At 36.2% G+C, this 17,667-nt stretch overlaps 1 long non-coding RNA gene and 1 pseudogene across 1 annotated transcript; both read left to right on the forward strand.

Moving 5' to 3' along the window:
* Positions 1 to 583: 583 nt before the first annotated feature.
* On the forward strand, positions 584 to 733 carry LOC112654222 (U1 spliceosomal RNA; annotated as a pseudogene).
* A 9,237-nt stretch (positions 734 to 9,970) lies between these two features.
* LOC112654079 (uncharacterized) lies at positions 9,971 to 11,718 on the forward strand. The gene is made up of 2 exons (XR_003132723.3): positions 9,971 to 10,646; positions 11,574 to 11,718. It is a non-coding gene; the product is annotated as an uncharacterized LOC112654079 (long non-coding RNA).
* The last annotated feature ends 5,949 nt before the right edge of the window (positions 11,719 to 17,667 follow it).

Here is a 17,667-nt window from a genome sequence, read left to right on the forward strand (position 1 = left end):
TTTCTTAAGAATAAAAATCAGAGAGAGATATTCCTACATCTTCATCAGGCAACAATGTTATTCATTACTACTTCTCCAAAATGCTTTAAATAATATTCAAAATACATTACCTAAGTAATAAAGTAATAACAAAATTATTGTTGAAACTGGGATTACAGAAAGAGTTTTGTGGACATGTCTAATAAAAGGAAATGTGTCTCTTAAATGAGGTGGGGAGTGGGGTCAGAGGATCAATCATGCCATCTCTGAATTCCACATCAACTTAGGGAGGCTGGATGCACATGGTTGGTGAGAGGTTGCAAGTCATTGAAGGAATCAGAGATCTCCTTATATTTATACATCTTTGAGACAGTAAAAAGGAATTAATTCTTGCCTGTTCTCCATTCTAAACCATGACACTGAAAAACACAACAATATACATCATCATTTTCCTAACTTCTACAAACAATTCACCAATGATGTAATTATGAACTGTCAGCTTTAGATAAATGTGTTTTAGACAACTAAGGAAGTATAAATGGAGAACATTGTAATTGTAAAACACCCGAACTAAATAATTCTAATAGTGAAGAAGGTGAAGATAATAAACACTTGGCCATGGAGATACCAAGATCACCTCCCAGGGTGAGGCCCATCCATTGCACTCAGGTTGTGTTGACCTCTGTAAGTTTCCCAAATGTGGGGAACTTGACTGCATAATTTCTGTTAGTGGGAGACTGTATACATGCTCGCTGGCTCAGTTGGAAGAGCATGTGATGCTTGATCTCAGGGTCATGAGTTCAAGCCCCATGTTGGGTGTGGAGCCTACCTAAAAAAAGAGGTGAAGATAATGAAGTCAGTCTTATAAACTGCATGACTGAGTCATCTATTTGTCAACACTGATTAAATTCGTTCATTGTGCTAGGCACCATTTGAGAGATAGGACGCAAGATTAACAAAAAATAATGCTCATTGCAGATAAAGTTTGCACTGTAATTGGGAACACCGGCAGGAAAATGAATAATTATTTTATTGTAAAAACATGATGATAGAGTATACAAAAGATGCTATGGGAGGCAATGAAAAGAAGATGTCCAATCACAAAGCTTTTTGTTTGCAGAGATCCAGGATGCAATTGTGAGGAGAAAAAAGTGGCATACACGGTTTGGTGCATATATATACTTACAGTCATAGTAAATATAAAAATAAATATATAGAAGTACAAGTTTAAGTTATTTTTGATTAATCAAATTGAGAGTTGAATTTATGGATGATATGGCATCTTTATAGATAATTATACATTCAGCAGTTGAAAATGAAGCTCTGGAAAGAGGCTGGGGCTAGAAAGCAACATTCTGATATTATATAGGTGACAAAACTATGGAAGTGATTAAGATTATATCATAGAGTATATAACAATATGGTTCAATATCTATCTATCTATCTATCTATCTATCTATCTATCTATCTATCTATTGGGCGGGGGGAAAGCAGCTTATGACAGAAATGGTAGAACAGTATCAATGGAGTTGGAATCAATATGGGAGACCATTTTAAATATCAGGAGGAATAATCTGGAGAAAGAAATTCTCAATCCTGAAATGCTTTGTAACAGCAAATGAAATGACAAAAATATTATTAAAAGAAAATACTGCAGAGAGCTTCTTTAATTGATAGGTAGACTCAAAGTTTGAAACTAGTTTTATTACTCTTTAGAATATTAGGTACCTTTTTACCCACAAGAAATAATTTAGGAACTAGAGAAAAAAAAATCACCAAATACGATTTCACCAAATCACCAACTAGAGAAAAAAAAATCACCAAATTTCAATGCAGTCTTTCCATTGTATCAGCAAACACATTACCTGGTTTTTATTAGTCCAATAAAAGCTATGGCTTTTTCAAAAATTCAGGTTTGGATAAAGTCCACATGATTTCTGGATTTTCAAAATCTATTCTATAAGACCATAAGGAGGATATCTCATGGATCCAATTTTATGGCATCTATATATTTTTTCCGGGTCACTTGCTTCTTGCCCTCTTCTTTCCTAATATTTCCTATAGAGTTTCTCTGTGGTTTTCAAAATCTCACTAGCATATTTTTGTCATACCCGACATTCATCTTGTTGTGGGCTTAGATATTTCTGGAAGATCAAATCACAGAGCCTAATAAAACACAGATAATGGCATTTTTGACTATGTGGTACATCCATTTCTCAATGAATTTAGGGGCCACATTATCTGGTAAACGGAAGAGCGGGCACCAAGACAGTTTGGGTCACTGGCGGAAGTCAATGTGATTACTGGCTGGAAGAAATGTGGATGAGTTGGTCTATGTCTAATCTTTTTGTGGCTTCCTGTGTGACACGCTGTAATGAAAACATCACCGCAAATTACAAGAATTGTCAAAATGGGCTACCAGATTTTTTTTTATTTTTTTGCCCTACGGTTTGCTAACCAAAAATGTACAGTGCATTGTGTGATATCTATAGGCCGCTCTTGCTCAGTTGATGCACACAGGAGCTGAGCAATTAGCATGTGATAAGAAAGTTAAACCGTCCTTGAGTCAATAGATTGGGGTCTCGAGGATAACTGTTTCATAAATTAGAGTATAGGAGTAGGCTGAAAGTCAAGTTTCGCTCTTGGAGCTAACTTCATATTTGCTTTTGAATACTAGGTATTTAATTTGACTATTAAAGACAGTTATACTATTTCTATACTTATCATTTATGATTTTTGGGTGTATGATGTAACCATTAAAAACACAGACGGGGCACTTGGGTAGCGCAGTCAGTTAAGCAACCAACTCTTGTTTTGGATTATGTTCTGATTTCGGGGTCGTGAGACTGAGCTCCACCTCAGGCTCCTGGCTCAGCATGGAGTCTGCTTAGGACTCTCTCTCCCTCTGACCCTCCCCCCTGATCTTTCTCTAGCTCACATTAATAAATAAATCTTTTAAAAAAACAAAAAAACAAAAAAAAAAACACACAGACAACCTTTCTTCTATAAGTCCATTTAATCAAAAAATAAATAAAACTGTTTAGTCATTGAGGTCTTTCCAGGAAATTTATATATTAATATAATAATTGTTTGCTTGGGTCATGCAATGTAGATTAAAGTTCTTCAGAAAATTAAAAGATCTTAACCAATTTACTATTGAAACCACACAACTAGGGTAATAATAGATACAGTGTGAAGTGCTTTTCAATGATTTTCTCATTTATTGCTTCCAAGAGCTTTAGCTTTACCCTCCCATTTTACAGATGAAGAATCAGAGACAGGCATGCATAGGGAACAAGGGTAACATCATGATTCAAACCCAAAGAATGATTCCAGAGCGCATGCCCTTGGCCATTCACCTAGTCTGTGCCCAACTCGTAGTTTATGCTGTCATGTACTGTATCTCATTTGGGTTTTTCAGTACTATGAGGTGGGCATGGAAGGCAACTATTACTGCTTTGAAGATGAGGTTCAAGACAATTAATTACATGACTTATACAAGGTCTTCTAAAAAAAAAAAAAACTCTGACAGAATAGACTAAATTCCAGCTTTCTTAATTCTAGTTTAGTCACTTGTTATCTGTTAATCAACTCATTTCTTCTAGAGAAACTAGAATTTTTCCTATTAAAAAAAATGAAATATTCTAATAGACTATATGTGTTTTAAAAATATCATTAACTGGGTGATGGGCACTGAGGGGGGGGACCTGACGGGATGAGCACTGGGTGTTATATGTTGGCAAATCAAACTCCAATGAAAAAACATACAAAAAAATAAAAATAAAAAAATCACTAACATTTCTCTTAATGATAACAAAATGTGAAAGCAAACTAAATTTTCTTTGATGCATTTATTCAACAGGTAGTCACAAGGCAGTTTTGAAGGGCCAGAAATAAAACTTTGGAAGTATTTGGTTTACAGGTAGTAGCTGAAGCCATCAGAGAAGAATGGACTCCCTCAGGGTGAAGTATTATGAAAGTATCTTGTTATGGTCACTAAGGAATGGAATCCTCAAAAAGATTTTGATGCATATTACTAAGCTTGAAGTATTTCAAGACTATCACCCTATTTTAAATGGCTACTTCCCCCAAACCTAAAAGACCATATCAGTTAAGCACACACTTCATGCTTGCTTAATATGTCCAGAACAAGTAGGAAGAGGACATCAAAGATGAATGAGACTGAGCCTCAGCTTTCAGGGAAGGCCTTGTAAAATAAGGAGTAGGAAACATGGCAATAGTTTTGATATGAGACAGAATGTGAGAAGTGCCACAAGAAAAGTAAAAAATACAATGAGGTTTAAGGATGGATGAGAACACATCTGGTTGAGGGAAATCCAGAAAGCTTTGTAGGGAAACATGTTGTAGGATGGGTAGGGTTTCAACATGGGACAGAAATTTGTGGGGTGAGGGTTGTGGGGGAATTTAAGCAGGGTGACTTTCAATCTATAAATTGATAAAGAGAATGCAAGAGGGGATCCCTGGGTGGCTCAGCGGTTTTAGCTCCTGCCTTCAGCCCAGGGTGTGATCCTGGAGTCCTGGGGATTGAGTCCCAAATCAGGCTCCCTGTATGGAGCCTGCTTCTCCCTCTGCCTGTGTCTCTGCCTCTCTCTCTCTTTCATGAATAAATAAAATCTTTTAAAAAAGAGAGAAAGAGAGAGAGAATGGAAGGAAGTTTATATTTTACCCCAATTTCTTAAAATTACACCTATTTTTAATGGCTTCTGCAAAGAAGAGAAGCATGAAATATACTATAATTAAATCTAAGACTTCTCATTGATAAGGCTTTTCTTCCAAAGAAGTTGAAGAATTATGTGATCAAGATGATCTGAATGATTATCTTTTGCAGTAAGTAGGAACTAAAAAAAAAAAAAAAATCGAGTGCCTAAGTAATTGGCCTTTCAAGAAAAAGTCACTGGTAGGTTAAAAATAGAGTTACTACCATCTTTGGAGTTTCTTCTACTCCTCCACTTTTTAGTACAAATGACAGAGATTATAAAAGCTTAATTCTGCAATTGAGAAATGGATATTAGTGAAATGAATAGAAAATGTTTTCTAATATAGTTGCAATCTACACATTTTTATAACAGTTTCTTCTTAAATATGGGGAAGTGTATACATTACCTCTCTTTTCACAAACACCCAAAAGCTATTTTCTACCTGATAAAAATCTCTCAGCTCATCATGCTAGAATGTCTGAGACTCATTAGAACATACAAATACATTCCACTTATCAAATGAATGAAAGTACCAGAAGGTTGCTATGCTGAACACAACCTATATAACAAACATGTGTGGCAACTCCCCATGGATCTATTGGATTGCGGTGGTAACAGAGGTGAACTCAGTCCCTAGCTAGCAGTTCGAGACTCTTCCTTCTCTCAGGGCACAAAGAATTTCTAGGTATTCTTACCCAAAAGTGTTTAAATTATTAGCACTTAATTATCGTTTAGCTAATAGAGGCACCATCATGGTACAGAATAAAAGAAATGGGAGGATGGGAAACCTGCAGTGAGTAAATCTGAATTTGAGACTGGCCAAATTAGGTTTCACACATATTATCAGACTGATTTAGGTGAAGGTTGAAGCTGTTTTAGTGAATTCAAACTTCAACTCCTAGCATGGAAGAATGGAATTTTCTTCTGAGTGAAGATAATGTTCTAGTCACAAGATTTAGGGCTCTTCTAATCTGGTTTTCTTTCCATTTAATTTCAAGAATTTAGTGTACACTGAGAAAGAACTGATTAAGTCATGATAATAGAACATTCAGACAGTCCTATGTTTAAATGGCTCAAGTTCATTATTTTAGGAGTTTAAGAAAATTATTTAGGGAGGATTTTGAAGTATTTTGTGATTATTTCCATATTCAGTCCCTAGTTTGCCTTTATTTAAAGACAGACTATATTCTTTAGGGCCATATTAGGTTTTTTAGCAAAATTAAGCCCTTATATTGCCATCCCCACATATGCACTACTTCTCCCACTATAGGCATTCCACACCAGAGCAGTGCGTTTGTTACAATCACTGAACGCACATGGATGTATCATTATCAACTAAAGTCTATAGTTTATATTAGGGTTCACTTTGGTGTTATACATTCTATGGGTTTGGACAAATGTATAATGACATGTATCCATCACTCTAGTATCATTCATAATAATTTACCTCTCCTAAAAATCCTCTGTGCTTGCCTATTCGTCTTCCCCTCCATCCCAAACCCCTGGCAACTACACATCTTTTTACTCCCTACAGTTTTGCCCTTTCCAGAATATCATATAGTTGGTATCATACAGTACATTGGCTTTTTTGATTGGCTTCTTTCACTTAGTAAGGGCATCGAAGTTCCCTCCCTATCTTTTCATTATTTGGTTGCTCGCTTCTTCTTAGCACTAATATTCCGTTGTCTGGATATACCACAGTTTGTCCATTCACCTCCGGAAGGATGACTTTGTTGCTTTCAAGTTTGGTCAATTATGAATAAAGCTTCTATAAACACCTATGTGCGTCTTAAGTTTTCAAATTCTGTGGGTAAATACCAAGTTTTCAACTTCTGTTGGATCATACGGTAAGAGGATGTTTAGTTTTGTAAAGAAGCTGCCAAATTTTTTTCCAAAGTGGCTATATCATTTTTCCATTTCCACTAGTAATGAAGGAGAGTTCCTGTACTTCACAACCTGGTCACCATTTGGTATTTTCACCTCTGGATTTTTGTCTGTTCTAGTACAGTAGTATCGTTCGAATACGATTTCGTCTAATTGTCTTAATTTGCATTTCTCTAAAGGCACATCTTTTCATATGCTTATTTGCCATTGGTGTATCTTCTTTGGTGATATTTAGGTCTTTTTTATTTAGGTCTTTTGCCCTTTTTCTTTCTTTTTTTTTTTTTCCAGAGAGGGAGAAAGAGGGAGGAGGGGGAGAAGGAGAGAGAATTTAAGCAGGCTCCATCCCCAGCGCAGAACCTAACAACCTTGAGATCATGACCTGAGCCGAAATCAAGAGTAGGATGCTTAACCAAATGAACAACCCAGACACCCTTTTTCTGCCCATTTTAAAATCAGATTGTTAGTTTTCTTATTGTTGAATTTCAGAGTTCCTTGTATCTTGCGGACACAAGTCCTTCATCAGATGCGCCTTTTGCAAATATCTTCTAGTCGGTGGCTTTTGACATTATCTTTAATGGAGCATAAGTTTTTAATTTTAATGAAGTCTAGCTTATCAATCATTTCTTTCATGGATTATGCCTTTGTTATCGTATTTAAAAAATAGTCACCATACCTAAGGTATCTAGATTTTCTCCCATGTTGTCTTCTTGAAGTCCTATAGTTTTGCGTTTACATGCAGTCTGTGAACCATTTTCAGTTAATTTTTATGAAGGGTATAAAGTCTGTATATAGATTCATTTTTTGAACATGGATATCCAGTTGTCCGGGCGCCATGTTGAAAAGCCTGTAATTCTCCATTGTTCTGCCTTTGCTCCTTTGTCAAACGTCAGTGGACTACATTTACGTGGGTCTATTGCTGGGCTCTCTACTCTGTTCCATTGATTTGTCTATCAGTTTGCCATTATGGGGAAATTTTTTAAAAAAAGTATGCAGATGATAAATAGATGTTATTCTTAGTTATACTGATTAATTTTTTCAAGTATGAGAGGCATAGTAGGAGAACAAAACTTAACTCTCTATCCAATGAATGAGCTATAAAATGGGATACTTAAATTTCCAGAGGAAAAATTTGGAATTTTGAGTGTTGGAAGGAGGCTTCCTTGTCTTTTCTTTTCATTGCTGCTCCTCATAGTCTGCACTGGATCCATTAACTTTCTCCTGTTCCACCTATTCCTGCCTGGGGCACAGAAGGTTTCCATGCCTAGGGGGCTGGGGCTCAAAAGGTGAATGTGACTGTTAAAGAATCTGTTCAGCTGGAAAGAAAGGGTATGGTGGTGGGAAGAGTTTCTTTACTCCCGAGGCTTCCCTGAGGGCAGAATCAAGTGTTTAGATATCCTTTCCTTCACTCCCCTTTCCTCTCTTTTTGCTCCCCCTTCCATTTAACTAAAGATTCTTTTTGCAAACACACTCACGGCTAATGTAGTGGTTCTATGATTTAGTGTTCTTGAAACCTCTTTTTCAAAAAATAGATTCCTAGGCCTCACCATCCAGAAGTTAGGATTCAACGGGTGTGATTAGGTTATAGGAATCTATCTTTTGAGCAAGCTCTAGTCAGGTGTTCTAATGTAGATGGTTTCTGAATGCACTTTGAGGCATTTTTGTCAAAGAGATACTTAAATACTAATAAGTTAAGCGCTAGAGTGTTTAAATGAGTACGTGAAAATAAGCAGAAAATAGGAGCTAAATACCATTTAAAATTCAAGATTTCACCAATTCTAAGTGCAAATAATGAATTAAAACAGTTGTATCGCTTTTGAGAGGTTACTGCTTCTAAGATCAGGAACAAGGAAGACACAAAGATATATGCGCCCATTTATGTAACTAACAGATCCAGGTTATAAATATGAGAAGGTGTGGCAAGTGATGGTAGCATTTATTGACATACCTTGACCCTGAGTTTTATTTGATATTGCTTATTCTCCCAAATTTAAACACACATAATTAATGGGTCTAAAAATAGAAATTAAATTTTTAGATAATCTGTTTCCAAGTGCTGGTACTTTCTAGGACAAAATTTATATTAAATCAAAAACTGATAGAACATGAAGGTGGAACACATTTCACTAGTTCGTGAGTTCATTTTGTGATTGTGAAATATTTTCTGTTTTCATTTTTTTGTTTGTTTTTATTAAAATTCCACACTGCCCATGTCCCAGGTATCTCAAATGTACCTCTTTCTTTAATCTATGTGGGTTTAGCTAACATATATCTCCAACCTAATATAGGATATAATTTTTCACTAAGATGGTACTCATAAGCTTTTCTCTCATTCAACAACATACTGCCTTTTCTTTGAAAAATTATTTTGAAAGTACATTAAGAAAAATGTGGTAGGACCAAACTTTTTAAGTGTCAAATTGAATACATCAAATAGTCCCCATTTAAAAAGTCAAGATCTTTAGTATTTTTCAAGGAATACATATATCAAAAATCTCTCCACCAATGACTGAATATATAATTTAACCTATTTTGGTTAACAGCTTAATTTTATTATTAGCTTTTTAAGAACAATATGAGCAGAGCTTTTTTTATGATTTATCTCTGGAAAGCAACTGTCAGCTGTCAATTCTATCACAACTCAGATCTCTTTATGGCTGAAATTCAACATTAGTAACCCCTCCTTCATCTCATGGACTAAGATGTTCTAATGTAATAGCTTGATTTATACATTTAACAACTATTTATGGAAAGCCCATTTCAGGCAGGGCATTGTCATAGGTGCTTCATGCAAATAAAACCATTTCCATCATTCAGTTCTAATAACTTTTTCTATTAAAAATATTTACAAGAGTGAATCTTTCAAACAATTTTAAAAAATTACACAATGTGCTGTTGTAAGTAAAGTCTTCTCCTTATTTAACCCTGTTTGTATCCAATTCTGCAGGTTTAGTCATTTTCTCAGGTATTCAAAGGTATACTCTTAGATGATTTTCCATGTATGTATAAGAATACAAAAATATACATACAGATACATTTATATACACTGTTTATAACAAGATGAAACAACACTGAAAGTATTCTTTGATAGTTTGCCTTAAATTTCAGTAAACACAAAATGAATATATTTGCTTATGCCAATCATTTTGCTCTTACTGGTAGATGGCTTCCTATTACCGGACATTAATTTACCTTAATTTTTTTTTCTGTTCACAGTAACAGTATAGTGGATGTACGTAAGCATATAGTCTGACATTCTTTTGATATTATTTATGTAGCATAAATCTTAAGGAATCTTAGAATTGTTAGGTCTAAAATAGATATATATCAGAGTTTTAATAAATACTCTCAAGTGATACTTATGTTACATTTTATTGCCATCTGAAAAATTACCACAAATTTACCATAGCACACATTTATTTTTTCACAGTTTCCAAGGACCAAGAGTTGAGCATGGTTTGCTAAGTCCTTTGCTTAGGGTCTCACAAGGCTGTTATCAAGGTGTCAGATGGGTCTGGGGTCTCATCTGAGGTTTGGGGCCTCTTTCAAACTCACAGAATTGTTGGTAGAATAGAATTCATTTCCTTGCAACTATTGGAACACACACTGGCTTGCTTCTTCGAGACCAGAGGAGAGATCCTCTATTTCTGACTCTGACCTCTATACTTTCTATTAAAGGGCTCCTGTGATTAGATCAGACCTACCCAGGGTAGCCCTCTTAATTAACTTTAAGGTAGCTGATTAATTACACCTGCAAGTCCCTTCACTTTTTCCATCTAAGGCAGTATAGTCAAAAGAATGATATTCTATATTTTTTGCCATATTCTAATGGTTAGAACAAGTGATAGGTTTCACCTACGCTAAACATAAGGGAACTAAACAAAGCAAGGGCCACTGAAAGTCATTTTAGAATTCCGTGTACCACAGTATTCTAAGAGTGTTATAATAATCTCTATTCTCCAAAAAGCAGAGACAGGCCCATAAGTACAGAGCATGGGCAAAATGGCTGAAGGGGAGTGGGAGATACAGGCTTCCAGTTACGGAGTAAATAAGTCATGGGGATAAAAGGTACACCATAAGAAATAGAGTCAATGGTACTATAATAGGGTTTTGGCTTTATAGTGACAGATTGTAGGTGCACTTGGGGTGAACAGAGCATAACATAAAGACTTCTATCACTATGCTGTACACTTGAAACTCATTTAACACTGTGTGTCAACTATAATAATAATAAAAAAAATCTATATTCTCACCAAACTTTTTGAGGAGGGTTTTAGCAATCAAGATTTAGCCAGGCAAAGAGGCCATTCTATGAATTCCATAAACCAAAAATTTTAGTACTTGGAATTATAAGTTTTTATAACCATAGAGGAAGGGCTAGGGAAACATCTAGATAGATGCCAGCAATGATTTCTGGCTGTAGCAACGACGTGGGTGGTTCCTTACAACTTGCCAGCAAATTGCTAAAATCTCCAAGAATCTCTGGGACGCTCTGACCAACTACCTCAGTCAGGAGCAGGGAAATGAGTGGGTCTCCAGAGCTAGTCTGAATTTCACATGTGCATACTCATCTGGCTGCAGCAACCTCTGGAGAATGATGGTCATTCCCTTTCTTCAGCGTCCTTAATCTGGCACACATGTGTCTTATTAGCGTGGTACCTAGAACCATGCACTGAGAGGGATTTGGAGAAAGGTAATTCCTGGCTTCTCTCTTCAGGAAAGGGACTTTGAAAGGGGGTTTGGTGATGCTGAGCTATCCCGACAATCCAGAGCCATTCCCCACATCTATTTCAACACTAAAAATGATCAGTCAGTGATCAAAATTTTGCCATTCAAACAAGTGTGAGAAATAGTTGTGTGTGGTTAATTTTAACTTTCATTTCTTTGATCACCAGTAAGGTGAATCACCTATTTTTCCTAACATTTTAATACAATTTGAGTACAGCACCTGTGTAGCTCAGTAGGTTGAGTGTTTGACTCTTAATTTCGTCTCAGGTCGTGACGTCAATGTCGTGAGATGGAGGCCTGCGTCAGGCTCAGCACTCAGCTTGGAGTCTGCTGGAGATCCTCCCTCTCCCTCCCTATGCCCATGCTCTCTATTTCTAAAAATAAAGACATAAATAAAATCTTTATAATCCAATCTGAGTAGTGTGTTTTTTATCTCTTAGAAGACACTGATACGAACTTGGGATGTCCAAACCTACTTCTACCTAAAACATTCAGATTGGCCCAGTCTCCTCATTGAACCACTGATTTAAAAGGAAAAGAAAACAGAGTCAATTCTGGAAATCCAGCTTCATCTTTCATTTTCAGGGTTTGTTAAAACTACTCTATCATAAAGAAAATGCTTAAACATTGGAACATGCTCAAGGATGAGATGATACAGATGATTCTAATGAGTTATACAGGGAATCACTAAAGGGAAAATAACTTTTTTTAAACCAGTGTCTTAGCTTTAAACTTAGAAGATATCAATACTGATTGTTGTACTTTACATTTAAAAGCTTGTTTGAATTTCTTCCTTTTAACTTCATACCTAGTGATAAACCATTGTTTCTAGACACAAGTGGGTAATACACAAAAAATGTTTTATAGCCAAACCCCTATGTCATCAGTAATTCAAAGGCTAAAAATGGGGCCTACTGGCAATCACTGCTATTTAAAAAAATCATTATGTTTAATGTCTACATGCTGCTCAAACTTGGAAAGCATATACTAATATTTCTTTTATGCAACATTTTTTGTTTCATATATAGGTTAGGCTTGTTTTAGCTATTAAAATTATATGTTGTATCCTATCAAGCTTTGCTTTTATTTTAGAAATGTCTATCATGGATTCAACATTTAATTTGATCAACAGAAAACTAGGTGAACAGCAAATAAATTGCATTTCTTGGCAAGCCTGGGAATGATGATTTTTCATTTTGTTCATTATTGAATGTGTTATATGTACTCTACAAAAATACTGTCTCAATTACTATCCACTGAGCAACAATTCAACCCAATGTATCAATAAAATACAACATTTTTAGAATGGTCCTGAGCAATTGATTACATTAGGTGGAGAATTGCTAACCGCAGTAAGAAATAAACCTCTAAAGCTCAATGGCTAAAAACAAGACAAGTTAATTTTTATTTATGGAACAGTTTGATGCAAGTGTTTCTGATCTGCTGGCATCTTTTGCCCCATGTGGTGATTCAGGGATCTAGGTTTCTATTATATCCTGTACTTAATTTTTCAGAACATGAAAGATGTCTTGCGTATCTAGCTAGCTTGCAGTGGAAAATTCCCAGTAAAATCTTTCAACTGATTAAAAATTGCCTCTGGGAGAAGGCCAGGCTAAATGTATGGCACCCAGAAAAACCACTTGGTTGGACAAAATAACTTAAGGAAAAAAGATTAAAAATTTAGCTTTTCATAGCAAAGCCTGAAGTCTCAAGGAGTTCCCCTTAAATTGAAAGAGAAATATGAGATGTGTGTGTGTGTGTGTGTGTGTGTGTGTGTGTGTGTGTTGCAGAGGGATGGGCTGATGGTAGTAGTGGTGGTGCTGAGAATGGAAAAAAAACAGAAACAGAAATAGGAAATGTGAAACTGTATCTTGAAATGAACTATGGTCATTTCATCAAAGAAACATACCACTTTTGGGTCATAAAATCCTGTTGCTAGAGAATCCATGCGCTTGGACTAAAGAGTTGTGATTGCTCAAGATTTAAAACAGGTCTTGGGAGTCTGTCCTGCTTATGTACAGGTGACTGGGAAATCTGTGCAGTCCACATGGGACCACTGCACCCAAGGGGACACTGAGAAGAAAAAAAAATCTCAAGATGGAAACAGGGAGATCTTACTAAGGTGTGAAATTTGGGCTTAATAAAGGAACATCTCTATCCTCTTGACTGAGAAACCCCATAATACTTGCCTGCTAGGATTTCATAATTGTTACAGTCCAGTGGTTTCTGTGTGTCTAATAACCATCCTATTTTCACTGAGGTTACTACTCCATCACTGTGCACTGAGTGGCTGTAGGACAGATGGATTCACATTTGAAAGTGATTTAGAGGTGACTACACATCCCTCACAGATAATGGACTTTGATGAGGATGCCAAGAGAGTGGGCCTTCTGGCTTTCTCCCTTGAGGAGAACTTGAATGGGATCCATGTGTGAAAAGAAGGGAGCAAAGGAATGTTTGGTGCTTGGAAAGGCAGACTGACACACATATTGATGCTCTCCCAATGTTCCATCTGCTCCCCCACATTTCCCAGCCTGAGTCCCGGATTGTATGGAACAGAGTTCCTTGCAGAGTGCCAACTCGGGGCGGGGCAGGTAGCTCGGAAGCTAAGGCATGGAATTGAGAGAAAAGACAAAACGTAGAAAAGCCGAACATGTTATGACACATTTTGCTTATATTAAAAAATAATCTAAGAAGAATAGAGAATCCATCATCTGTCTGATAGAAATAATAGTAACTAACCTTTACTGAGCATTTATGTCTGCCAGTTTCTGTATCAACTCACTTAGTCATTATGATTATTGCCTTATGAGTGGGTCATATTATTATTCCATTTTGCAAGTGAGGAAATTGACAGAGTGAAGTTAAGCAGCTTTTCAATGGTACACAGCTAGCAAGTGGCAAAGACAGTCTAAGTGACCTCAAGGAGATTTATAAACAGAGCAGAAGGCAAAGCCAGGAAAGGTTCAAGAACCAACGTTAGAGTACTAGAAAGCTCTGCTGTTAAAATAATTGGTATGTTGGCCAGAAAGGGCAAAGTTAAGGGCGGGAAGCACCAGAGACTGGTTATTCCCAACTCTACACTGTGGATTTGCTGAACTAGGTGACAGTTATTTGGGAGCTTTATGACAAAGTTTACTTAGACTGATTTTTCCCCTTTTTCTCTCTTTTTGCATTTCAATTATAAACCTATGTGGAACATTTTAGTTGAAATACACACTAGGTATTTTATAAGTCAAATTTCAAATTCCAAATTCTAGGTGAACACTACTTAAAATTTTACAAGATTTCAAATTGGAACTAAAAAAACACTGTAGGCATGAGATATGTTATTTTTTGAAACTGTTTCTTTAAAGTTTCCCTAAATGTAACATTTTAAAGGAAAAAAGGAACAAACTAAAGCAGTTTAGTTAAACTGGTGGTCTTTGGTAATTTTTTTTCACTTTAGGTTGAGTGTGATCCATTATTTTTGAAACTGATTTGCTCTTGGTGCTACCAAACCATAAACACCACGACAAATGATGAGATATTACTGTTGCTACATTTGTTATAAGAATCACCAAATTTAAATGTGTCATGGGGGCAGCCCGGGTGGCTCAGCAGTTTAGCGCCGCCTTCAGCCCAGGGCCTGATCCTGGAGACTCGGGATCGAGTCTCACGTCGGGGTCCCTGCATGGAGCCTGCTTCTCCCTCTGCCTGTGTCTCTGTGTCTCTGCCTCTCTCTCTCTCTCTCTCTTTCTCTCTCTCTGTCTCTCATGAATAAATAAATAAAATCTTTAAAAAAATGTGTCATGGATGATATTTCTCTTCTCACCAGACACTTAATTTGGTGTCAGAACCCTTCTTTTATTTTTTATTGTAACAGTAGTCACTCATTAACTTATTGTTCTGGATTCCTTAATTTTTAAATTTCAAATTCTACTCCTCACATTACTAGAAATTTAAAAAGATAAAAAAGGTAAATAAGCTGCAATAACACTGTGGTCAAGTTATACTTTTGTTTGATCTTTTTTCCATTAAAAATATACATAGTTTAAAAATATATGTAACCCCTAAAAATGTATCTTACATAATTTATGCTGCTGCTGTAATAGTATTAATTTCCTTTTCCTTTTCCCAATGAAAGACAATGCACGCATTGAAAATAGACCCTTAACCTAAAAGATATGGCTTAAGATAAACATTTGAATTTGAAGTAATCCTTCCTTAAAGCACTCATGAGAGATACCCTATAGTACCAGACACAGGTTATTCTTGCGATGTATGAAAACATTTCTGTCTTTTAGTTATCATAAGAAGTTGCTCACTCTAAGATTCTTGTTCGGAGCTCACAGTGCCAACTAGGACTAACACCGATTTTAGTTCAAACAAATACCACTTGTTTCAAAAATGACTTAACTGATGTGACCTAACAGGCATACCATGCCCAATGGAGCAATCTTATCTTAGTATGGTTTTTTCTACATTTCTCATCACTGTTGCACAAGGGTTGACTTGTGTAATATTAATAATGTTTTCAAAGTCTATGCAACAATGTAATGAACTCAGAGAAGGCTGTACTGGCATAAAAAGTGCTGAACGGGCACACTTCAATTAACATGGGAATCTTTTGCGATTCACATCAGTACTTCAAAAGCAAATTATAAGCGTCATTATTTTGCATTTTATTCCCTGAGATAAATCTAACAATATTAATGAAATATCCAAGGGATGCCCTGAAATTTTAAAGGATACATAAAATGTTATCTTGCTTTTTTTGCATATAAATTTTGTTGCATACATACCCACGGAAATTGTGGCTCTAATGAGGGGAGGACTTGTTAAAAAATAATTCCATAGCTGCATTTTGAATCTGAAATTACACTTACCGTTAGGTGACTGGTAACCCCCTTAAAAAATAAGAGGTTAAAAAGTATACATCTGATTGTCCAAGAAATACATTTTTAGGTTTCCTGTAGCTTGTAGGAGATCATATATAAAATGAATATTAAAGAGAAAAGATCTGGATTAGTTTTTTACTTTTTTAACTGTAAAGTTCATTATGAAACTACAGTGCTCTTTTAAAATATCTTATTACTGGATCGATAATATTTTTTAATTTTTCTTAATATTTTAAATAATTCAGCAGAAGATAATATAGGTAAGCTTGATGAACAAAAGATCACAATGTACTTCATTTATCTAATCAAGACAAATGAATAAAATATGAGTTCACCCAAGTAAACACCCCAGGTAGACTGTAAACTTTTGCTGTAAATAGATTTTTTAAAAAATGAGTTAAAGGAAAAGCTGAAGGGGATGGAATGTTACAGTAGAGATAGTCTGGGGCCATTAACTGCTTGAGTGATCAGCACTAAAAATAATAAAGCAGACGAAAAGATTTATTCACTGTGTCTAGAATATTAAAAAAAAATCTAGTGATGCAGAAAAGTAATACTTAAGCTTGTGAGCAGGTGTCTGATTATTAATTTTACAAGCATATTTTTAAAAAGATATATTTTGACCATGAAAACATATTTAAAATGATGCCATAATCTTTTCAATGTCTGCCTTCACTTCGTGAGAACAGGACCTGCTGTGACTCCACAGAGTGGGGCTGACCCTCCCAGAGGGTCCGGTTTCCAAGGCATGAAGCTTATGATCAATGCTTTAGCACACTCTATTAAGAGAATGATTATTTTTTTTTTTTTTTTTTAAGAGAATGATTATTAAGAACACTGGCTGGAATGTGCATTTTGGCAGAATTTATTATAGATAACATTGTATTTCCGGTGGTATTACAAGGGATGAAAGCTCCATTAACCTGTTAAGCACAGAGGGTATAAAAATGCTAATAAGTAGAAAATCATGGAGACTGGGAAGCACGATTTTACTGCAGTGCTGTGTTCTAAATGGATGAGAGAGAGATTCAGAGAGCTGTTTGTAAATGGAGCTAGGTCTTAGTCTCTTTGTCATAGAAGGGGAGGGACTTTCAGAAAATGGACACCTGCTCAATCTCCTCCCTCCTCAGGAAGCCCACTGGCAGCAGAGCAAGTCATGTGACGCCAGCGTGGGCATGGAGATGTGGACTTTGGCTATACTTCCCAGCACATATTGCTCTCTGCAGAAGTCTATGCAGTCGTATGGTTGTCCCTGGGTGGCCATCTGTGGCCATTCTGCAGCATGTCAGTACCCACAGGGTGCCTCAGATGTTATTCTAGAGAACTGGCAGTTTCGTTTCCATTCATGCACTTTGGGAGGTAAATGTGCAGAGCTGTGTAATAGAGACAAGGACTGCCCCTGAGCACAGGTGCAGCAGACATCAACCTATGTGGTGACATCTGAAGGGAGAGAAGCACTCACAAGCATCCGGTCTTGCTTC

This window comes from Canis lupus, chromosome 3 (genome assembly GCF_003254725.2).
Source record: "Canis lupus dingo isolate Sandy chromosome 3, ASM325472v2, whole genome shotgun sequence".
In the NCBI taxonomy this organism is placed as follows: domain Eukaryota; kingdom Metazoa; phylum Chordata; class Mammalia; order Carnivora; family Canidae; genus Canis; species Canis lupus.